Below are 13,796 nucleotides of genomic sequence, written 5' to 3'. Positions count from 1 at the left end.
TTCTGATATATGGACTCCTATAATCTTTTATAATTTGTTATATTGTTAATTGGGTGGCAATTTCAGTTAAATAATTTTCTCTAGACTAAATCTATAATTTAATGGCTAGAGTAGAAAGAGTATAGAAAAATATATAATCTATAAATTGTTATAAGAGAAAGATTTCTGAAACATAATTTTCTTTTTCAGGTACCACATCTTTATTCTTATGAAAATCCAGATACCACTGGTACTCTTTGCAGTAAGCATGCAAAAAATATGTAATTGGCTCTTACTGAAGAAATTTGAAAGCATAATTTTTGTGACAAGAATAATAACTGCATGAGAAATAAAAGCATTAATTTTTCAGTGTTTCCAGTTCACCTTTTATTAATTTATTTTCACTCTTTAAACAAAGAAGGCCTAATGGGATAGCATAGTATTAAGATATTAGGAGACTTGAGGTGCATACAATTGTTTTATAAGATTTAAGGATTCTTTTGATGGCAGAACACAACACAATTGCATTCAGGTAGAATAAAGACAGAGTTCTTTGTTATTTATATCTCCAAACAAGAGAAGGCTGACACACAGGGCCAGACAGGCAGTTGTACCTAGGGCCAGGGGAGCAGCAAGCTGAAGTTTGGAGAGTAATTTATGTGGGGAAAGTGGGGTGACACTAGCTAGATGTCAGGAGCTCTCTGCGGACTAGTTAATTTGACTAACTTCATGGGCTCTGAGCATAGGTGCTGTCCCAGCTAGCTGGTGCCTGTGCCCCAGGCAATTAAGGTAGGTTTATATGGTCATGGAGTCTGAGAATTCTAAAAAAAGAAGTGTTGGAGGTGTGGACTTCGCTGCTCAAGAAAATAAACTGTCAGTCTCCAGTGAAGTCCTCAAAACTGGGTAGACAGCATTTAAAACAAAAACCAAACTATGTTACAATTGACCCCTTTGTGTCTCGACATCAGTTTTAACATAAATTATTTGGGGTATCTGAATGGTCTAAATAGTAGAATCTGCCAGTAGATATTCCACACATTACCCCCAACTCTGTAGAAAATATTTTATGATGACAGTAAAAAGGAAGACAACAAGTAAAAGTACAAGGCATCTTTATAGGTTTCCCTTAAAGGAAGTTTCCCATGTATAGAGTATTACCTAGGAAAACAAATCTGAAATATCTGGGTGTCTAAGAGTATCTTTGTGGTGTTATAAAGTATGTTAGAAGTATGAATTAATTTGTATGCCAATAATATCTTGGTGTATTCCTGAGTCAAGGCAACAAGTCCAGTAGTTATTTTGTAAAGGGCATGAACTCATATTCAGTAAGATACATGCAAAGTTAGGAATAACCAAAGCGAAAGGGACAACTGTGATGCTCCTGGTCTGAGACGTAGTATGCGGGGTCATGTGGAAAGCTGGACCGGGGTTTAAGAGAAGGAGCTGTGGCGTGGGAAATTCTCCCTTCATGGAGCCGAGGAGTGGACTGATACGAGGCAGTTACCTCCTGGAGAAAGTAGTAACCTTGATCAACTTTTAGAATGGCACAGATAGTAGTAATGGCTGCAAGATTTCCATTTAGGCTTGAGAGCATAGGAATGCATGTAGTGGAAGAGTGCAAGGTTTATGGACTGAGGAAACAGTGGACTCAGAGAATATAATAGAATCTGAAATAGCAGAGGAAGAAAAGCAATAAATGCCCCATCTCCAATTTGTCTGCATCTTAGGAAAGGCAGTCCACGGGAATTGCTGAGGCAGTGTTCTCAGTGTACAGGATGCCATCTTCTCTGGCAGCAAGCTCCTGTCCGAGAAGATGTTATCTAGGCTGTGGAATTAGGGCATCTTTCTCAAGTAGATAATCACTCAGGCCTTGTGGATCACATTTTTGTGGTTCTATAGTATAACGAGTCTGAACCACCTGTGAAATTTGAAGGAAAATTTTGGCCTGGGAGCTTGACTTGAAAATATCTTTTAAGTCAAGGGGCCTTTGGGTACAGGTGATGCCAGCATCTCAGATATGTTAGTAACTGGAGCACAGTGCCAAAACCTGCCTGGCACAATTAAAGCACCAATTATTGGTGACTGAATCTAAAGGCCCCCAACTCTCCATGTTTTTCCCAGATGGATGAGGAGAGGGTTTTGAAACAAATATGTTTTAAATCATATGGCCTGATTTTGGTTCATGTGGTTAATACGGTGTGAAGTTGCTTGCCAATTAAAATACCTGTGGCTATGAGTAGAGCTGCAACACTAGCCTGTAGGCAGGTCCTCCAATTTCACCGATTACTATGGATCCATTGCATCAGCCAGAGTTTGGAAAATGCTACTGTAAAATCTGGTACCTTGGCATTGATGAAAGAGCAGAAGCAGGCCCTAGAAACTAGAAAGAATCCCCCTAGCTATCCTGAAACAGGCCATAAAACCCAGCTCATCTTTCCCTTAAAATAGATTATAATACCCTCATTCCAGAGGGGTCTTTCTTCTACCCAGAGAGGGGAAAGATATCCTTAATCCTGAAGATGCAAAGACACAGAGAAGAATCTGAACACCAGGTCTTGATGAATTTCCTCCCCAATTTGTTACCATTACCTCAGACCACTTTTTGTCCAATTACCTTTCACCACAAATATCTACTTCTTCTTCAGACTTAGCATAATATGTACAGAGTTGACCTCATTTTTCTGAGCATTCATTTTCTGAGGACTTTCATATAACATAAAGCATATTAAATAAATGTTTATGCTTTTCTCTTATTAGTGTTTTTTGTTTGTTTGCTTGTTTTTGTTTTTAAGAAATTACTTTTTCTTCCTTCCACATCCGTTGTTGGTTTTTTTGGTGAAGGACAAGCTGGTGAGGCCTTTGGGTTTCATTAGTCAAATTCAATATTTTCCATGCTTGGTTAAAACAATGACTTGGAAAGTTTAAGTCTGTGTATCACAAACCAATGAAAGTACCCAAACTGAGAGTAACCGACTAATAGCCTGCAGAATGGTGTGCAGTTAGATTTGACAGGGTTTTGCTGCTTGATGTTGCTTTTCCTCTGGTATGTTATTACCAAGAAGGGTTTGTCTGGTTTAATCTTTATGAAATAATGGTGTAAATTCCATTATTATCTCTGAAGATAATTTTAATTTACTAAGTTGAGTTTTCTGTCTTCCTTCTGTGTAGTCTATACTGTCTATAGGATTGGCCCTGGACCACTAATTTTAATTTTATGGAGGGATGAGAAGGAGATCCCAGATTAATTATCCACCCCTTATAACACAAATATTGAGGGAAGTATTTAGAGTGGTGGTAATTCAAGTTCAACTAGGTCCCATACTACAGAGGCAGGTATCTGGCCTGCGAGACAATCTATAGCTAATGGGTCTCAGGAGAGTATGTGCTGTCCATATGACTTCCAGGCCTTATGAGCCAGCGTAATAACTGAAAATTTATAAAGGAAAGAGCAGATATTATTGAGGAAATTCATAAATAAAGAGTCTCCATATATACAGAGATGAAACATACCCCCCATTATATATAGGAATGGGCAAAAGGTAGGATTTTAAAAGTTGTATAAGATCTAAAGTAGGCCAGTGGGCCTTCAATTAAGATAGATGAAAGTCTGGGGCATGATATGGACCCATTTATAAGTCTATTTGCCATTTCACAACTTAAATATAGTTCTCTGAGTAGCCCATTAGGCCTCTCAATTAAACCCTCTGTCTGAGGCCTATAGTGGAGATGAAAGTTCCATTGAATGTCTTTTCTAAGAGCTGTTATTGGGTATTCTGAGATGTGAGATGCACTAGTAATGTCTGGAACTTTGAAGGGAATGGAAAACACCCTGATGAGGCTTTATGTTGTTGTCTTAGGATATGTGAAGATACACGAGGACTTGATTTAGTTTGATTTCTGTGAGGTGAAATATCTCAGAACTCTTTATCCTGAAGAGAACAGATCAGGAAATGGCCTAAGTGTTTGTAAAAATGTGCAGATGGGGTCATTTGTTGACTAGGGCATTCAGTGCTAAAATGACTTTCTGAAGCGTGGCCAATTGTCCTGCCCATTATTAAGGAATTCTTCGTTAACTATGGAAAGCAGCAACATTCTACTGAGCTTCACTACTTATAATGGTTTCAATGCCATATGTTCAGTCTATGCGATTCCACAGCTATTCACTCAGTTAATCTCACTTAATTTACAGGTAGCCAAGGAGCTAGACATCCAGCAACATGACATCTGGCAAGGAACTGAAGACAGACAAGGCCATTCCCTCCTGCAAGAGGAATATGTTATAGGGCTCAGGTTCAGGTACATCCTGTACCAAGGATTACTCACTAGCCATGCTGAACTTGTAGGATGTTGTTACCATGATCCAGGTCATAATGGGCAGGATGGTATGCAGGGCCACAGGCTTAGGGTTTTCAAGAGCTTCAATTTCCAACAGCTTCCAATATGTGGCCAGAAATTGCCACTATAATGGTAGATGTCTGAGAAGAAAAGTTTCTAGCATTGGAAACCCATGGGCAATTTATGCCCATCATAGCTGGTTCAGAGACACCATGAGGCATGAGGGGACACTATTAAAGCTTCCACAGTGAAGAAACCTCTGAGGATACTAATAGGAACGTCTGTTGATTTTAATTTAGACAAAAAGATGTACTCATATTTCCACAAAATGTATGTCCAACAAATCTACTCAGAAGAAAGTGTCATACTGGAGAAAGTGGGATGTAGTTAAGATCTTACCTGGAAAGATGACATGCAAAGACAAATCTGTTGAGATATCCCATGAGTAGGCTAGGAGATATTGTAATCCCTTCAAAGGTGAAGGCAGACGGCAGCTGAGAGACTGCTGAAGTCAGCACCAAACAGAACATATTCGTCAAATGTACAATATAAGGATATTTACCAGCTGCTAATTTGATAAAGTTATTAATTTTAGTAATACTGAATTTTGGCTAGGGAGGCCTTAATGGATGGGACCTGAGAATTAAGACTGCAGCAAGACATTGTAATGTACTATTCATTTTTTATAGGTTTAAGAATAGCAAAACTGAACCTCACGCTTCCTGGAAATAAATCGTGATGGAGTGAGACCCTCTCCACTCCACACGCAGGCAGATCTCCAGGTATTCAGAGCATAAGCTCACCTGGATTAGCAGCCTGAGCTGTCCCACTCTTCCTGTGAAGAGATCCTGGTGCAGGGCAGGTGCAGCGGGGAGTGGGCTCTCTGCTACATGCTCAGGAAGATCTCCATGCATTCAGAACATCTGCTTTTCTGGTTCACCAACCTAAGTCACCTCCACTCCTGTGAAAAGATCTTGCTGCAGGGGAACCTTCACTCCACACCCAGGTAGATCTTCAAGCATTTGGAACACTCACTCACTTGGTTCAGCAAGCTGACCTGTCCCAACCTTCCCATGCAGAAATCCTGATGGAGAAGGCCTTCTCTGCTTAATACCCTGGCAGATCTCCAGACATTCAGAGCACCCACTCATCTGGTTCAGCAGTCTAAGCCACTCCTCCCTTCCTGAACATAGATTGTGGTATAGCAAGGCCCTATCTGTTCCACACCCAGGCGGATCTCCAGACATTCAGAAAACCTGCTTGCCTGGTTTAAGAGCCTAAGTTGCCCCACCAGTCCTGTGTAGACATCTGGGTGCAGTAGGTCCCTCTCTGCTCCATGCACAGGGAGATCTCCAGGCATCTGGAATGCCCACTCTCCAGGATTAGAAATTTAGTATATCCTCATCCTCTTGCAGAGAACCTGAGCCCAAAGAGGTTTCCCAGCTCCACGCATAGACATACTTCTGGGCACCTGGTGGCCACCCACTGGCTTCTCCTTCTGTACAGGTATTTGTGCCTGCCCTGGGGGACCTTTAGGAGGACCTGCCAGGTCTGGCTCTACCCATCATGGCCTGATGGGCAGGTGGTTCAGACCACTGTGCATTATATGAATAAACCCATTCTCTGAGACAACAGAGAGCTTATTTCAATAAGCAGGGATCAAGCATACACTCAATCATATAAGGTGCAGCCAGCTCTTACCTGTACATGCTTTTTATTGGCTCATGCATTGAACTGCACAGGCCAATATAAAATCTGCTAAAAGAATTACATAGGGCTATAGAAGCAAAACCCAAATACCCACTTAGCATTATCTAGAGTTGTACCCTCTAGGGAGTGGGAAAGAGGGAAAGAGAAAGAAAAAACTTAATACTACAGGAAAAGGAAGAAAAAGGAAAAATATATATATATACCCGCACAAAAACAATTTAACAAATCAGAAGTACCAGCATTTCCAGCTGACAAGGAACCAGTGCAAAACTTCTGGCACCGTGAAAAATCTAAATGTTGTGACACCACAAAAGGATCACACTAGCTCTCCAGCAATGGTTCCTAACCAAAACAGAAATTCAGAAATGACAGAGAAAGAATTCAAAGCATGATTTGCCAGGAAACTCAAGGAGATACAAGACAAAATTGAAAGTCAACACAAGTAAACTTCTAAAGCATTAAATGAAGTAACAGATAAACATCTTAAAAAGAAAGTATTCAGAGCTTCTGAAATTGCAAGCTTACTTAAGGAACTTCAAAATACAATTGAAAGCTTTGTTAATAGACTGGACTATGCAGAAGAAATAATTTGAGACCTTCAATACTGATATTTGAGTTAACCTGGTCATACAAGAATAATGAAAAAATAATTTTAAAAAGTAAACAAAGTCTTTGACAAATGTGAGATTATGTAGAGCAACCAAACCTACAAATTATCAACATTCTTGAGAGAGAAAAAGAAAATAAAATTTAAAAAAATATTTGAGGAAATAATTTAATAAAATTTTTCTAATCTTGTTAAGGTGGTCAACATCCAGAGACTAGAAATCCAGAGAACACCTGCAAGATAGTACAAAACAAACATCACAAAGGCATATAGTTACCAGAGTGTCCAAGGTCAACAATAAAGAAAAAATCTCAAAGGCAGCTAGATAAAAAGTTAGGATTGCTCTCCGCCAGACCGCCACCGCGTCGCCATCCTGGACACCAGCCGTGTGCAGTCTATCAAGCTGGCCAGGGTCACTAAGGTCCTGGGCAGGACCGGCTCTCAGGGACAGTGCACGCAGGTGTGCGTGGAATTCATGGACGACAAGAGCCGCTCCATCATCCGCAATGTAAAAGCCCCCCTGCGCGAGGGCGACGTGCTCACCCTGTTGGAGTCGGAGCCAGAAGCCTGGAGGTTGCACTGAGCTTGCCTGCTCACTGGGTCTTGGATGTTGGGTTCGACCACTTGGCCGATGGGATTGGTGTGTCACAATCTGCTCCTTTATTTTTTGCCCGCCACGCGGAATTGAGATGCTCCTTTAAATAAAGCGTTTGTGTTTCAAGTTAAAAAAAAAAAAAAAAAAAAAGTTAGGATCATATACAAAGGAATCCCGTCAGGCCTACAGCAGACTTAGTCACAAGAAACATTACAAACCAGGAGAGATCATGGGCCTATTTTCAGCATTCTTGAAGCAAAGAAATTCCAATCAATAATTTCAAATAACCAAAATAAGATTTATAAGCAAAGGAGAAATAAATTCCAAATTACTGAGATAATTTGTTACCATTAGATCAGCCTTACCTAAGATCCTTAAGGAAGTTTTAAACATTCAAATGAAATAATGATACCCACTGCCACAAAAACAAACTGAAGCACATAGCCCACAGACCCTGTAAAGCAGCCACACAATGGAAATTACAAAGTAAACAGCTAACAACTATATGATGGAATCAAATACTCTCATAACAATATTAACTTTGAATAAAAGTGATCTAAATGTCCCACTTAAAGGGCATAGAGTGGCAAGTTAAATAAAAATAAATAAATAAATAAATAAACAAATAAAAAGATCTATCAATCTGCTGTATTCAAGAGACCCATCTCACACATAATGAAACTCATAGGCTCTAAGTAAAGGATTGAAGAAAAATTTATCACGAAAATCGGGAGCAAACAACAAAAAAGCAGAGGTGACTATACTTAGATAAAAGAAAACTTTAAATCAAAAGTAAAAAAGAACAAAGAATTATGTCAAATAATGACAAAGTGTTCAATTCAACTAAATATATATGCACCCCAAATTGGAGCACCCAGATTCTTTAAAAAAGTACTATCTATTTTGTTAATCTTTTCAAAAAACTAGCTCCTGGATTCACTGATTTTTTTGAAGGGTTTCTTGTTTCTTTATCTCCTTTAGTTCTGTTCTGATTTTAGTTATTTCTTGTCTTCTGATAGCTCTTGGGTTTGTTTGCTCTTGCTTCTCTAGTTCTTTTAATTGCAATGTTAGGGTGTCAATTTTAGATCTTTCTTGCTTTCTCCTGTGGACGTTTAGTGCCATAAATTTCCCTCTAAACACTGCTTTAGCTGTGTCAAAGAGATTCTGGTATGTTATGTCTTTGTTCTCATTGGTTTCAAATAACTTATTTTTTTTCTGCCTGAATTTCATTATTTACCCAGTAGTCATTCTGGAGCAGGTTGTTCAGTTTCCATATAGTTGTATGGTTTTGAGTGAATTGCTTAACCCTGAGTTCTAGTTTGACTGCACTAGACCATTATGTGGTCAAGTTTAGAATAAGTGGCTATGTGGTGCTCAGAAGAATTTACATCCTGTTGATTTGGGGCAGAGCCAAAATTAAAAAATTAGATTAAAAATTAATCTAATCGAAGTGTTTCTGCACAGCAAAAGAAACTATCATCAGAGTTAACAGGCAACCTACAGAATGAGAGACAATTTTTGCAATCTATCCATCTGAAAAAGGGCTAATATCCAAAATCTACAAGAAACTTAAACAAATTTACAAAAGAAAAACAAACAACCCTATCAAAAAGCAGGCAAAGTATATGAACAGACACTTCTCTGAAGAAGACATTTATGCATTCAGTAAACACATGAAAAAAAAAAGCTCATCATCACTGGTCATTAGAGAAATGCATATCAAAAACACAATGAAATACCATCTCACTCCAGTTAAATGGCTATTACTACAAAGTCAGGAAACAACAGATGCTGGGGAGGATGTGGAGAAATAGGAATGTTTTTACACTGTTGGTGGGAGTGTAAATTAGTTCAACCATATGGAAGACAGTGTGGTGATTCCTCAAGGATCTAGAATCAGAAATACCATTTGATGCAGCAATCCCGTTACTGGGCATATACCCAAAGGATTATAAATCATGGCACATATACGCCATGGAATACTATGCAGCCATGAAATACCATGAGTTCGTGTCCCTTGCATGAACATGGATGAAGCTGGAAACCATCATTTTCAGCAAACTAACACAGGAACAGAAAACCTATTACCACAAGTTCTCACTCATAAGTGGAAGTTGAACAAGGAGAACACATGGACACAGAGAAGGGAACATTGCACCCTAGGGCCTATCTGGGGTGGGGGGCTAGGGGAGGAATAGTATTAGGAGAAATACCTAATGTAGATGATGGGTTAATGGGTGCAGCAAACCACCATGGCACATGTATACCTATGTAACAAACACGCACATTCTATACATGTATCCCAGAACTTAAAGTATAATAAAAAATGAACTATTAAAAACAAAAAAAAACAAAAAAACAAGTACTGCTAGATCTATGGAAATACTTTGACAGACAAACAATAATAGTGAGGAACTTTGAAACCCCAATGTCAGCATAAGACAAATAATCTAGGCAGAAAACTGAAAAAACAATTCTGGACTTAAACTTGACACTTGACCAATTAGACCTAATAGATATCTATCAAAAAACTACAATGACCAATGACAGAATATATATTTTTCTTCTCTATAAATGGAACATACTCCATGATTGATTCAAACATTTGCATGACTATAAAGCAAGTCTTAATACAGTCCAAAAAATCAAAATTATGCCTGTCATACCCTTGGGCCACAGAGAAACAAATTTAAAACTAAATAGCAGATGATCTCCTCAAATCACAGAATTATATGACATTAATCAACTTGCTTTTCAATGACTTTTGAGTAAACAAGAATAATAAGGCAGAAATCAAAAAGTTATTTGAAATAAATGAAAACGGAGACACAATATACTAAAATACCTGGGTTGCAGCAAAAGCATTGTTAAGAGGAAAGTTTATAGCGTTTTATATCTACCTAAAAAGTTAGGAAGACCTCAGATTGACAATCTAACATCAATCTCAGAGGTACTAGAAAAACAGGAAGAAAAAAAAAACACCCAAAACTACCAGAAAAAAAGAAATAACTGAAATCAACACAAAACTGAATGAAATCAGACCCAAAAATCCATACAAAGAATCGACAAAACCAAAAATTGGTACTTTGAAAGAATAAACAAAGATTTTTATCTTGCACATCAAGATATTTTATCCTCTGAAAGATGTACACTGATATATACATTTACAAACAGAAAAAGAGAAAAGATTAAAATAAGCATAATCCGAAATGACAAAGAACACATTACCACTGACCACACAAAAGTACAAAAGATCCTCAGAGTCTACTATGAACACCTTTGCACATGCAAAATAGAAAATACAGATGAAATGGATAAATTCCTGGAAGCACAGAATTCCCCATGGTTGAATCAGGGAAAAATAGAAACCCTGAACAGACCAATTTCACATTCTAAAATTGAATAAGTATAAACACCCTACCAGCTAAAAAAAAAGTTCTTGGCCAGATGGATTCACAGCTGAATTCTGCCAGACATACAAAGAAGACATGGTACTGATTCTACAGAAACCATTCCAAAAAATTTAGGAGGAGGGACTCCTTCCTACTTCATTCCGTGAAGTCAATATCATCCTGATACTAAAACCTGGCAAAGATACACTGAAGAAAGAAAACTATAGGCCAATCATCCTGATGGACATGAATGCAAACATCCTCAACAAAGTACTAGCAAACTGAATCCAACAGCACATCAAAAATTTAATTCATCATGATCAAACACACTTCATTCCTGGGATGCAAGGTTGTTTCAACATATGCAAATCAGTAAATGTGACTTACCATACAAGTAATTAAAACAAAAGCTATATGATCATCTTAATGGATGCAGAAAAAGCTTTCAATACAATCCAACATCCTTTTCATATGGTTTGGATCTGTGTCCCTGACCAAATCTCATGTCAAATTGTAATTTTCATTGTTGGAAGTGGGGTCTGGTGAAAGGTGATTGGATTGTGGGGTGGTTTCTAATGGGTTAGCACCATCCCCCTATTGCACTCTTGGGATAGAGTTCTCATGAGATCTGGCTGTTTAAAAGTGTGTGGCACCTCCTGGCTCTATCTCTCTTCCTCCTGCTTCGGCCACATGAAATGTCAGCTTCCTCTTCACCTTCTGCCATGATTGAAGCCAAACAGATGCTGCCAAGTTTCTTGTGCAGCCTGCAGAACCATAAACCAATTAAACTTGTCTTCTTCGTAAATTGTTCAGTCTTAGGTATTTCTTCACAGCAATGTGGTAACAGACTAATAATGCACCTTGACGATAAAAACCCTCAACAAATTAGGCATCAAAGGAACACACCTCAAAATAATAAGAGCCATCTATGACAATCCCAAAGCTAACATCACACTAAATAGTCAAAAACTGGAAGCATTCCCTTGAGAAATGGAAAAACTTCAACACAGTAGTGGAAGTTCTAGCCAGGGAAACAAGGCAAGAGAAAAAAGTTAAAGGCATCCAAATAGAAAAAGAAAAAGTCAAAGTATTTCTCTTCACTGATGACATAAATCAGTATCTAAAAATCCCTAAAGAGATGGCCTAAAGGCCCTTGGAACAGATAAACCACTTCAGGAAAGTTTCAGGGTACAAAATCAACATACAAATATCAGTAGCACTTTTATATGCCAGTAATGTTCAAGCTGAGACCCACATCAAGAATGCTATCCCATTTACAACAGACACACAAAAGAGCAAATACCTAGGAAAACATCTAACCAAGGTGGCAAATAATCTTTATGAGGAAAATTATAAAACACTACTGAAACATATCATAGAGGACACAAATAAATGGAAAAAACTTTCCATGCTCATGGACGGGAAGAGTCAATATCATCAAAATGGTCATATTGTCCAGAGGGATCTACAGATTCAAAGCTATTCCTGTCAAACAACAAACGCCATTTTTCACAGAAATAGAAAAAAAAAAACTATTCTAAAATTTTATGGAATCTAAACATAGCCCAAATATACAAAACAATTCTAAGCAAAAAGAACAAAGCTGGAAGCATCACATTATCTAACTTCAAAGTGTACTATAAGGTTACAGCAATCAAAGCAGAATGGTACTGGTATAAAAACAGACACATACACCAATGGAGCAGAATAGAGAATCCAAAAATAAGACATTATTCCCAAAGCCATCTGATCTTTGACAAATCTGACAAAAATAAACAATGCAGAAAGAACTCCCTATTCAATAAATGGTACTGAGATAGCTGGCAAACCATGTCAAAAAGAAATGAAACTGGACCCCAACTTTTCATTATATACAAAATTAACTCAAGATGGATTAAAGAGTTATATGTAAATATTCAAACTATAAGAATGCTAGACAAAAACCCAGGAAACACCATCTGGCCATCAGCCCTAAGAAATAATTTATTATTAAGTCTTTAAAAGCAATTGCAATGAAAAGAAAAAGTGAGAAGTAGAAACGAATTAAACTAAAGAGCTTCTTCACAGTGAAAGAAACAATCAACAGAGTAACATATAACCTACAAATAGGGAAAAAAATATTCACAAATATACATCTGACAAAGGTCTAATATTCAGAGTCTATGAAGAAATTAAGCAACCGAATAAGCAAAAACCAAATAACATATTAAAAAGTTGACAAAAGACATGAACGGACACTTCTGAAAAGAAGACATACACGCAACTAACAGACATGAAAAATTGGTCAACATCACTATTTATCAGAGAAATGGAAATGAAATTCACAGTGAAATACCATCTCACACAGTCAGAATGGATATTATTAAAGCATCAAAAAGCACAGACATTGGTGAGGCTGCAGGTGAAAGCAAACATTTATACACTGTTCGTGGAAAGAAAAATTAATCTGGCTATTGTGAAAAGCAGCTGATGATTTCTTAAAGAACCAGGAAAGAACCACCATTCTACCCAGCAATCCCATTACTGGATTTATATCCCAAAGAAAACAAATCATTCTACCAAAAGACATCTGCATTCACATATTCATTGTAGTACTATTTACAATAGCAAAAGCATGGAATCAACCTAGGTGCCCATCATCAGTGGACTGAGTAAAGAATATATGGTACATGTACACCATGGAGTGTTATACAGCCATAAAGAAGAATGAAATTATGTCCTTTGCAGCAATGTGGATGCAGCTGGAGGCCATTGTCCAAAGTGAATTAATGCAGGAACAGAAAATCAAATACTGCACGTTATCTCTTATAAGCAGGAGGTGAACAGGGACAGAAAGACAACAACAATAGAAACTAGGTACTATTAAAGAGTTGAGGTAGGGAGGGAGGGAGGTAAGTATTGAAAAACTTTTGGGTACTATGCTCAGTACCTGGGTGACAGGATACTTTCCACCCCAAACCTCAGCATCTTACAATATACCGATGTAACTAACCTGTATGTGTACCCTTTGAATCTAAAATGAAAGTTGAAAAATAAATACATGAATGAATAAAGAATAAAGAATGGGTAAAACTGTCAAATGGAGAAGCTAATTAAGACTTATAGAGTGAGTTTTGATTCTTTAAATCCCTGTTTTACTTACATTAGGTCATATTAACTATTTTAACCAGAATCTATA

General features: G+C 37.8%; 1 long non-coding RNA gene and 1 pseudogene across 2 annotated transcripts in view; both read left to right on the top strand.

Annotated features, from left to right (window-relative positions):
- Positions 1–357, top strand: part of LOC111552379 — a 49,438-nt gene extending 49,081 nt beyond the window's left edge. Inside the window, exon 4 of the long non-coding RNA XR_002734623.2 lies at positions 190–357. This is a non-coding gene — a long non-coding RNA (uncharacterized LOC111552379). The remainder of the gene's footprint in view (positions 1–189) is intronic.
- A 1,910-nt stretch (positions 358–2,267) lies between these two features.
- On the top strand, positions 2,268–7,376 carry LOC111552410 (annotated as a pseudogene). Its single transcript, XR_002734628.2, has 2 exons — positions 2,268–2,345; positions 6,969–7,376. The product of XR_002734628.2 is annotated as a 40S ribosomal protein S28 pseudogene (transcript).
- The last annotated feature ends 6,420 nt before the right edge of the window (positions 7,377–13,796 follow it).

Source organism: Piliocolobus tephrosceles, chromosome 8 (assembly GCF_002776525.5).
Source record: "Piliocolobus tephrosceles isolate RC106 chromosome 8, ASM277652v3, whole genome shotgun sequence".
Taxonomy (NCBI): Eukaryota; Metazoa; Chordata; class Mammalia; order Primates; family Cercopithecidae; genus Piliocolobus; species Piliocolobus tephrosceles.
This window is presented reverse-complemented; position numbering and strand designations above follow the sequence as displayed.